The sequence below is a fragment of the Babylonia areolata genome, chromosome 32 (assembly GCF_041734735.1).
Source record: "Babylonia areolata isolate BAREFJ2019XMU chromosome 32, ASM4173473v1, whole genome shotgun sequence".
Lineage (NCBI taxonomy): Eukaryota > Metazoa > Mollusca > Gastropoda > Neogastropoda > Buccinidae > Babylonia > Babylonia areolata.
In genome coordinates, this window is record NC_134907.1 from 9138197 (window position 1) to 9148675 (window position 10479).

At 42.5% G+C, this 10479-nt stretch overlaps 1 non-coding gene across 1 annotated transcript; it reads right to left on the minus strand.

Annotated features, from left to right (window-relative positions):
- Positions 1–1355: 1355 nt before the first annotated feature.
- Positions 1356–1544, minus strand: LOC143276750 (U2 spliceosomal RNA). Its single transcript, XR_013053622.1, has one exon. It is a non-coding gene; the product is annotated as a U2 spliceosomal RNA (small nuclear RNA).
- Positions 1545–10479: the final 8935 nt, after the last annotated feature.

Here is a 10479-nt window from a genome sequence, read left to right on the forward strand (position 1 = left end):
AAGTTTGAAATCTGTTTTTAGAAGGCACACAAACATACACACACACACTCATACTTTGTCGCAACAATATGAAATGCTGGAATGTATATAGATTCTAAATGAACAAGTCACACACAGGAGCGACACTTATTTCTTCAGTTCAGTTGTTAAAATATGCAGGAGGTTGATGTCACTGTGATAGCAGAAATGTCTATGTGACTGCAGAAACTGACTTGACTTCGCCTTCTTGTTTCTGGTACAACAACAATAGAAAATTTTTGCACGACAAGCAAGTTCAACTTCCATGCCACTTATGAGTTGTCCGTTCTTTTTTAAATACTCTTTCAAGTCTTTAACTTTCATGGAGTCAAACGTACTTTCAGTTTCAGTGGACAGAGTCGCCATGTTGCCTTATCCAGAATGTTCCAGAGGTGAAAGGGCTGAACTTTTTGCTGACTTCCGGTTTTCTAACAAACAAATCATCATGGATGGGGCAAGCAGAAGACACAATCCAGCCAGTAATCCAACTACAAAACCTGAAAGAAACAAAAGAATGGGAGGAAAACCCCGAAAATCATCCATTCAACACAGCCATTTCACCCACTCTAGGAAGACATTGTCAGGAATGGGCAGAGGGCAAAACTGATGCAGAAGTGAAGCTACTCATAGAAGAAAACAGTAAAGAAGAGGACATCATCATATACACAGATGGCTCAGTCACCAAAGCCCAATCTGGCTGGGGATTCACTGCGAAACAAAATGGAAAAACAATTAGGGAAGAGAATGCTGCCTACAAAGTAACAACCTCCAGCCTAACAATTGATGTTGAAGCTGCGACACATGCTCTCCAATGGCTATCATCTATCCATATGCCTGGAAACCAACATGCCATGATTCTAACGGACTCAATGAACCTCATACAGAAAATTGAAAGTGGAATGGGAAGCCCAGAGTGGCATGAGGCAATGTGCAACATTCAGATTAAAAAACTTACATGGTCATACTGCCTGGGACATACAGGTGTTAAGGGAAATGAATGGGCTTACAGACTTGCTGGTAACGCAACGAGTGGCCTGCATTGAAGAAAATCTGAAATCCTCAGAAAAGTCAAAGAATACCAAAAAGAACAGGTACAAGGCCATCACACCATCGACTGCCTCAAAGAAATAAAGGCAGAGAGAGGGAGCAGCCGTAAGTCTAGCATGAAAGGTAGAGTCGATGCTTTGCAAATCAAACGAATATTGGAATCTTTTCGAAACCAACATTGCGCAAATTTCTTCAAAATGGAACAGAGTCTCTGTGGGCTTTTCGAAATACAATAGACTGAGCAACAAACTAGACATCAGAGATCTTTTCCCACCCCTCCTGCGGCCAATCAGTGGCAGCCTCTGTGTGTTCATTCTGCAATACCAGGCCAACCTGTGGCGAAGGTGGAGCAAGCCCCTGACACTTCGCTGAGGTTCAAAAATCAGTTTAATATCATAGCCCCCGGGTAGAGAGCGTATCAGATATTAAGCTGATAAGAACAGATACTACACTTTGATCTTAGCCAAAAGGCTGTCTGTGTGTGTGTATGTGTGTGTGTGTGTGAGCATGTGTGCGTGCACGAGTGTGTAAGTGTACACATGTGTCAGGAGAGTTCTGTGCATGTGCGTGTATGTGTGTGTGTGTGTGTGTGTAGAGGATGAGGTATGTGTGTGTATGCATGTCTGGACTGTGGGAGCAATGGAATATTGGAACGTGCCGGTGGGTGTGTGTGTGTGTGTATGTATGTATATATATATATATATATATATATATTTGTATGTGTGTGTGTGGGGGGGGGGGGGATGTGGGCGTAGGTGTGTATGCTTGTATAAGTAAGTGTGTGTGTGTGTGTGTGTGTGTGTGTGTGTGATACACAGCCTAGGAATGAGTGTGTGGAGTCGGGGGGGTTGGGGGTGGGGGGGTGGGGGGGAGGGGTTGCAGGATAATTTGGGAGATGGTGTGTGTGTGCAGGTGTGTGTATCGGGGATCATGTAAATTTATGTGTAGTTGTTTGTGCTTTCATATCTGTGAAACTGTATGTTTGTTGCATATCTGTTAGTGTTATGCATGTGTGTGTGTGCATGTGTGTCTGCATGTTTTAAATTTATTTGCTTATCTATCACCATTATTGTCTTTTTACTCTATTTTCATTTATTGTCATTATTATTATTATTATCTTCTTATTATCTTCGTCTTCTTTCTTTCTCAAGGCCTGACTAAGCACGTTGGGTGGTGCTGCTGGCCAGGCATCTGCTTACCAGATGTGGTGTAGCATATATGGATTTGTCCTAACGCAGTGACACCTCCTAGAGCTACCGATACTGATACTAACGAACAAAACTCAACCAGGAAGTGTGTGCCAAACTATCCAGCTGAACCTGACACACCTCAATGAGACATAAATCTTGATTACTTTGAAGATTCTGACAAATATACTATCTTCACATCACTTTAGCTAAATATGACAAAACACGAACTTTACTTTAAAAGTGTTTGACAGTGCACGAAAGCAATGCTAAGGCTTAACGAAAGAAAAAGTTCACTCGTCGAGAGGGCTGCAATGCCAATGAATTTACTTCCTGTTTGCAACTGAACATGCATAAAAATAAAACCTTCTTGACAAATATCTTATGCTTCATGAACAATCTGCTGGTATTTGTGTGCAGCAATGGCTAGACAGGCAAGTTAATTTTCGAATCTATCGACCAGTTATCAATACATACCGGTTTGTGGTGTCCACCCCAAGTATGAGACACAAACGAATGTTATGGAGGTTGTTAAGTCTCTTCTTCTGCCAACTTCCGTCTTCATCTCATGGGGAGCGGAAATTACGTCAAGGGCGGTAATTATGATTTACTTTGGTTTCCATCACTGAGAAAATAATTATAGGCCCTGATATGTGTACATCAAAGGTTTCTACGCACATCAGATCTTTCCCCATCTTCAGACCAAACAGCAGCAACAACAACTATTCTATCATTACTATTGTTGGTATGATCCTATTATATTATTACTAGTAATGATAATAATAATATCATTATTATTAGAACAGAATAGAATGTCTTTATTACCAAGTGTACCAGGGTCACAAGGAATATTGGGAGGATAGTACATAACAAGGTACGAATATAAATCGAAAATCATACACAAACACAGATACAGTAGAAAACAGGATACATACAAGTGCATATCAGAATTAAAACTTGTGCATACTCGCACATGCACACGGCACTGCACACATCCACTCTCTCTCTCTCTCTCTCTCACTCACACGCGTTTGAACAGAAGCTGCATATTACATGTGGATGGGGCTGATGACTAGATGTTCGGGTACATGGCTGTTTGATTGCACAATTCTGTTTATCATGCTGGATTTGTTCGAGAGACAGGGCATTAACTGCTTTGGGGAAAAAGCTATTGGCGAAGCGATTGGTTTTCGTCCCTATACTTCTGTACTGTCGACCAGAGGGGAGCATCTCGAAATCCCAAAAGCTGGATGTAATTCGTCCTGGCTGATTGATTTTGCTTTTTGGAGTAACAGCTTATAATATATGTCTTCTAGGGAGGTAGATCAGCCCCGGCAAACTTGGTGGCAATTTTTACGATTCTGTTAAGGGCTGCAACTTCTGCCTTGGAAATGTTTCTGTACCAAACAGTAATAGCAAAGTTTGCACACTTTCAATGACTGCTCGGTAGAAATCAACTATTTCATAGTTGTTGTTTTTTGTGTGTTTTTTTAATTCCGAACTTTTTGAGGGGCCGAAGAAAATACAGGCGCTGTTGTGCTTTCTTAACAATTTGTTCCTTTTTTTTCTCCCATTTCAGATCGTTGGAAATGATCAGTCCGAGAAATTTAAAGTTCGCTGATGATCTCTGCTTGCTTGTATTTAATGACAAGTGGTAAGGGTTCAGATATGCTCAGTGAAATCTACGAAAATTAATTATTTTGTTTTTAATACGCTGAATTCTAAATTGTTTTTATCACACCAGCTGACAAGTTCCAGTACTTCTTCTGGCCTATATTTTGACTCATCACTGTTCGTAATCAGCCTTCTAGAGTAGTATCGTCGGCAAACTGAACCATGGTGTTACATTCATTTTGAGTTGCACAGTCATGTGTGAATGTATTATCACTAAGTTATTATTATTATTATTATTATTATTGTTATTGTTAAGTACATACTCAAGATAGGGCACAACCCACAGATCCAGCGTTAAACTCCACTCATGTGATGAAAAGAGTTCATCAATCTAGTCGACAGGTTCCATCAAGTCTCTGCTTTCATTTTATGTAGTTTCTTCTTCTTCTTCTTCTTCTTTCTGTAACACGACCAACATCGACTTGCCGATGACTCTGCCGTGGTTCATGCATGCTAGGTATTTTCGTGTCTCCATAACCCACCGAACACCAACATGGGTTACAGGATCTTTAACGTGCGGATTTGATCTTCTGCGTGCGTATACACACGAAAGGGGTTCAGGCACTAGCAGGTCTGCACATAATATATATGTTGACCTTTGAGATCGGAAAAATCCCCTCCCTTTATCCACCAGGCGCCGTTACCGTGATTCGAACCCGGGCCCCTCAGACTGAAAGTCAGTCCAACGCTTAATTAAACCACTCGGCTATTCAGTATAGCTGCATTTTCCTTTGTAGGGTGATTTGGGAGATGGTGTGTGTGTGTGTGTGTGTGTGTGTGTGTGTGTGTGTGTATCGGGGCTCATGTACGTTTATGTGTATTTGTTTGTGTTTTCATATCAATCGACGATGAAGTGAACGTCAGGATTGCAAGAGCAAGCGCAGCTTTTGGTAGACTCAATGCAAATGTCTGGAACAGAAGAGGCATTAGTCTTGAGACCAAGCTAAAGGTCTACAGAGCAGTAGTTCTTCCCACACTACTGTACGCCTGCGAAACTTGGACAGTGTACCAACAACATGCCAAGAAGCTGAACCACTTCCACACAACATGCCTCAGGAAGCTACTGAACATCAAGTGGCAAGACAAGACCCCTGACACAGAGGTGCTCGCAAAAGCCAACCTTCCCAGCATCTTCACCATCCTGATGCAGTCCCAGCTTCGCTGGGCTGGACACGTGGCGCGCATGCCAGACCATCGGCTGCCCAAAAGGCTCTTCTATGGCGAGCTGCAACAAGGGAAGAGATCACACGGAGGTCAGAAGAAGCGCTTCAGAGATACTCTGAAAGTCTCTCTGAAAGCGTTTGATATCAACCCTGACTCCTGGGAGGAATCTGCAGTGGACCGTGACAAATGGCGCGCTGCTGTGCACAAAGGCGCCAGGTTGTGCGAGGCCAACAGGACTGCTGCAGCTGTTCAGAAGAGGCAGGCCAGAAAGTCACGGGCAAACAAGCTCCCTGACAATGATATGCCTGTCTTTGTCTGCCCCAACTGTCAGCGGACATTTCGTGCGCAGATTGGACTATTCAGCCATCTGCGCACTCACAGATAGATTCATGAGCATCCTTCCCCCCACCCCACCACCACCCTCCCCCCATCCCCCATCCCTCATCTCGATGACAACGATGGTCATCATCGATCTCGATGGACACACCACCACCACCACCACCATATCTGTGAAACTGCATGTTTGTTGCATCTGTTAGTGTTATGCATATATGTGTGTGTATGTGCTAATGTGTGTCTGCATGTTTTAAATTTATTTTCTTATTCATCATCATTGTTGTCTTTTTATTTTTTTTTCATTTATTGTTATTATTATTATTATTATCTTTTTCTTCTTCTTTTTTTCTCAAGGCCTGACGAAGTGCGTTGGGTTGTGCTGCTGGTCAGGCATCTGCTTGGCAGATGTGGTGTAGCGTATATGGATTTGCCCGAACGCAGTGACACCTCCTTGAGCTACCGATAGGAGGAGTTTGTATTATACTCCATGTTTGGTGATACATATACTTACCATGTCAAACTGATGCAAACTAGGCCTATCGGTTTGCTCTGCTTGGCCAAATTTCGCGCGGCTAACAGTGAAAAGACTAGCCGTCTTGCCCGGTCCGCTCTTAGCTAATCAAACGCCTCTAAAAGCTATAAGCGCTGAATCATTCCTTTGGCCAAGGCTGTCCACGCCATCTTGTCAGGTTTATGCTCTGTCTCGTCTTATGCTTTTTTTTTTTTTTTGCTTTTTTTTTTTTTTTTTGGCTATTAAGCGTATTCATTTGGTCTTATTTTGCTGCATGCGGCTTGTCTTTATTGTATTCTTACATTCTGTGTACTCGATTCGACTCAGCCCCCTCGATTCGTTCGTTTTTCTCTACCTCTAAGTCGATCCTGTCTTTCCTTTCTCTGTTGGGGATCGGACTTTCGCTGGGTGCCTAAGCGCGGGTACCATGCCTCGTATGCCATCCCACTAAGGCAGGAATCATGAGGCTGGGATTGAGACCTGGCAAGAGACTCTCCCAGCCCAGAGCTTATGATTCCTCCCGATACGGACCGCGGCGAGGCGTCTTTAGACGCTGATCGCGGAAGGCGACTCTCGTACCGGTAAAACGGTCATGAAGGGGACTGGGGGAAAGGGGTACGAGCGTCACCTCCCGAGGTGTCCCAGCGCGAGGCAGGGAGAGGGGGTAGTGGCAAGTCCTCTCTTGGCGGTGGGGACTCGCAGCTAGGCGCGAACTCCCAAGGGGAGGCCGCGCCCGGCCGTTACCCAGGTCCCCACTTGGAGACGGCCCTCAGGGCCCCCATTGCTGTTCACCTTCCTCCCTTCTCTTTCGAACCCCCTCCCCCACCACCTTCTGGGGGGAAGAAAATTTTGGTTCGGGGGGGGGGGGACCTCTACTTTGCCCACCCCGGCCCAAGCCACCCCAGTCTCCCCACGGGAGGGGAATCGTGGCGCGTGGCCACCTGCTCTGCAGGTCTTCCCGCTATCCGGCTGGTCTCCCCTGCTGTGGGAGGCCCGCGCGTGTCAGGCAGTTCCGGGCAGTCAGCCCGCTCGTCTTCGGGCAGGACTGACACCCAAGTCGGACCTGACCTCCCGCTGACTTGGCCAGGATTTTCCTTCATGGAGGTCAAGGCGCCAGTGACCGTTGGGGTTGGGGTCACAGGATGGCTGGTGCCCATGGGTGGTTACCCCCATTCTACTCGTACTGGGGCGCACCTATGATGCACGCTGGGTTGCCGGGAGGACCAGGGACCAACCCCTTGTCCGCTCCCCACTGGACCCAACCCAGCACATCTCACAGGGTGACACACACAGCCCCGACAAGTGGGATCAACTTCTTGTCGGTCAGGTCAAGCTCCTCGACCATTATTGCCACTCAGTCCACAAATCAGGCTTCTGTCAATCCACAGGTGACCTCCATGGTCACAACTGCCTCCTTGTCAGGACCGACAGCTGCCACGCGGAGGGGCCCCGCTCGGCCCGCGGGAGCCTGCAGTTCCCACCTACCCACTACCGACACTGATACTAACGAACAAAACTCGACCAGGAAGTGTGTGCCAAACTGTCCAGCAGAACCTGACACACTTCAATGAGACATAAATCCTCGATTATTTTGAAGATTCTGACAAAGATACTATCTTCACATCACTTTAGCTGAATATGACAAAACACGAACTTCACTTTAAAAGTGTTTGACAGTGCACGAAAGCAATGCTAAGGCTTAACGAAAGAAAAAGTTCACTCGTCGAGTGGGCTGCAATGCCAATGAATTTACTTCCTGTTTGCAACTGAACATGCATAAAAATAAAACCTTCTTGACAAATATCTTATGCTTCAGGAACAATCTGCTGGTATTTGTGTGCAGCAATGGCTAGACCAGCAAGTTAACTTTCGAATCTATCGACCAGTTATCAATACATACCGGTTTGTGGTGTCTACCCCAAGTATGAGACACAAACGAATGTTATGGAGGTTGGTAAGTCTCTTCTTCTGCCAACTTCCGTCTTCATCTCATGGGGAGCTGGGAAATTACGTCAAGGGCGGTAATTATGATTTACTTTGGTTTCTATCACTGAGATAATAATTATAGGCCCTGATATGCGTACATCAAAGGTTTCTACGCACATCAAATCTTTCCCCATCTTCAGACCAAACAGCAGGAACAACAACTATTCTATCATTACTATTGTTGGTATGATCTTATTATATTATTACGTAGAAATGATAATAATAATATCATTATTATTAGAACAGAATAGAATGTCTATATTACCAAGTGTACCAGGGTCACAAGGAATATTGGGGGGATAGTACATAACAAGGTACGAATATAAATCGAAAATCATACACAAACACAGATACAGTAGAAAACAGGATACATACAAGTGCATATCAGAATTAGAACTTGTGCATACTCACACATGTACGCGGCACTGCACACACCCACTCTCTCTCTCTCTCTCTCTCTCTCTCTCTCTCTCTCACACACACACACACACACACACACACACACACAAACACCGAGACTTTTTCTGCATTGCACGCAGAGAATATAAACACCTGTTAAAGCGCAAAGAGAAAGACTTTCATAATGATTTACTAGGCCAGTTATTATCTTCAGTAAAGAATCAAAAACAGTTCTGGGAAAACGTAAACAAACTGTCATTTAAAAGAAAATATACGAACAGTGACATAACCATTGATGACTGGTTTTCACACTTTAAAAATCTACTTGAAAAAAAGACACAGATAGAGGATGAAGAACTAGATGCTGAAGATACCGATAGCTATTTTAATCGACCAATAACAAAAGAAGAAATTCTGATCGCATTTAGGAAAATAAAAAACAGGAAAGCTGCTGGCCCAGATGGGATTATTGGTGAACTATTAAAACAAGCAAGTGATCATATTATAGACTTTTTTGTTGTATTGTTTAATGCTTTATTTCAAAAAGGTATTTTTCCAGAAAGCTGAACAGTAGGTATTGTGCTTCCTTTGTACAAAAAAGGTGATGTCAATGACCCTAATAATTACAGAGGTATTACTTTAAATGATGTTAGCAGTAAAATTTACAAAACAGTCATTAACCAACGTTTACAAGAGTGGGCTGAAGAAAACAACATAACTGGTGAACATCAAGCCGGATTCAAAAGAAATTATTCAACAATTGATCATATGTTTACTTTGTTGGCTATGGTACAAAAACAGTTTTCTTTGAACAGGAAGTTATATGTTGCTTTTATTGATTTCGAGAAAGCTTTCGATTCTATTATCAGGAAGATTCTTTGGGCAGCACTAGCAAAAAAGAGAATAAAAGGCAAGTTATATAACTGTATTAAAAGTATGTACAATAATGTTAAAGTTAAAATACGGTGCGGGTTTAAAATGACTGATTATATTAAGTGTACATATGGTGTAAAGCAGGGTGATGTGTGTAGCCCAATTTTGTTTTCTCTTTTTATAAACGAACTAGAAGTAGAAGTTATTGAAAATGGCAAACATGGCGCTCTGTTTACAACTGATTATTTTGAACTTTTTATTTTGCTATTAGCAGATGATGTTGCACTGTTATCAGAAACTATAGTAGGATTGCAAACACAATTGAATAGCTTACAGCGGGCAGCTTTTTCCCTTGATCTAAAAGTCTATTTGAATAAAAGCAATATAATTGTGTTTAGGAAAGGTGGTTATCTAGCACAAAGAGAAAGGTGGACATTTAATAACGCTGTGATGCCTGTTGTAAATGCTTATAAATATTTAGGTATAATCTTCTCTACTAGACTTAGTTTCACAGCAGCATATGATGATCTTACGAGTAAAGCAAAGAATGCTTCACTGGGTATAATGAAAAAACTTAATCTACTTAAAAATAACAACTTAGATTTATTATTGAGACTGTTTGATTATCAAATTCAGCCAATTGTTCAGTATGGTTCAGAACTATGGGGCCTTGACGATGCATGCCGTCAATGTGAAAAAGTTCACTTATTTGCTCGGAAGAAATTTTTAGGGGTTGACACACGAACGCCCAATGATTTAATTTATGGCGAAACCAATAGATATCCTGTTTACATAAACTGTATTATACGCTGTATCCGTTACTGGCTGAAATTAACTAGGTTGGAGGAATATAGGTTGCCACGTAGAGTTTATAGAATGTTACTTGACCTAGATCCAAGAAATAAGAGAAATTGGGTTTCGAATGTCCGTTGTAAATTGTTTCAGTTTGGTTTTGGATATGTATGGGAAAATCAAGGGGTTCAAGATGTTAGATCGTTTATAAATGAGTTTAAAGACAGATTAATTGTATGCAGATGGCAAGAGTGGGACTATCATATTAAAAGTAGCGATAGATTTGAAATATATCGAACGTTTTGTACTGTTCATGATATTAAATTGTACCTGCGAATGGATTTAGATAGACATTTGAAATTTGTCATGACTAAGTTTAGATTTGGTATCTCTGTAATTGCTCAACATCGATTACGTTATAGTAAGCATACCGAAAAAGATTTAGTTTGTCCATTATGCAAAACTGGAAAAGAAGATGAGTTGCATTTTGTT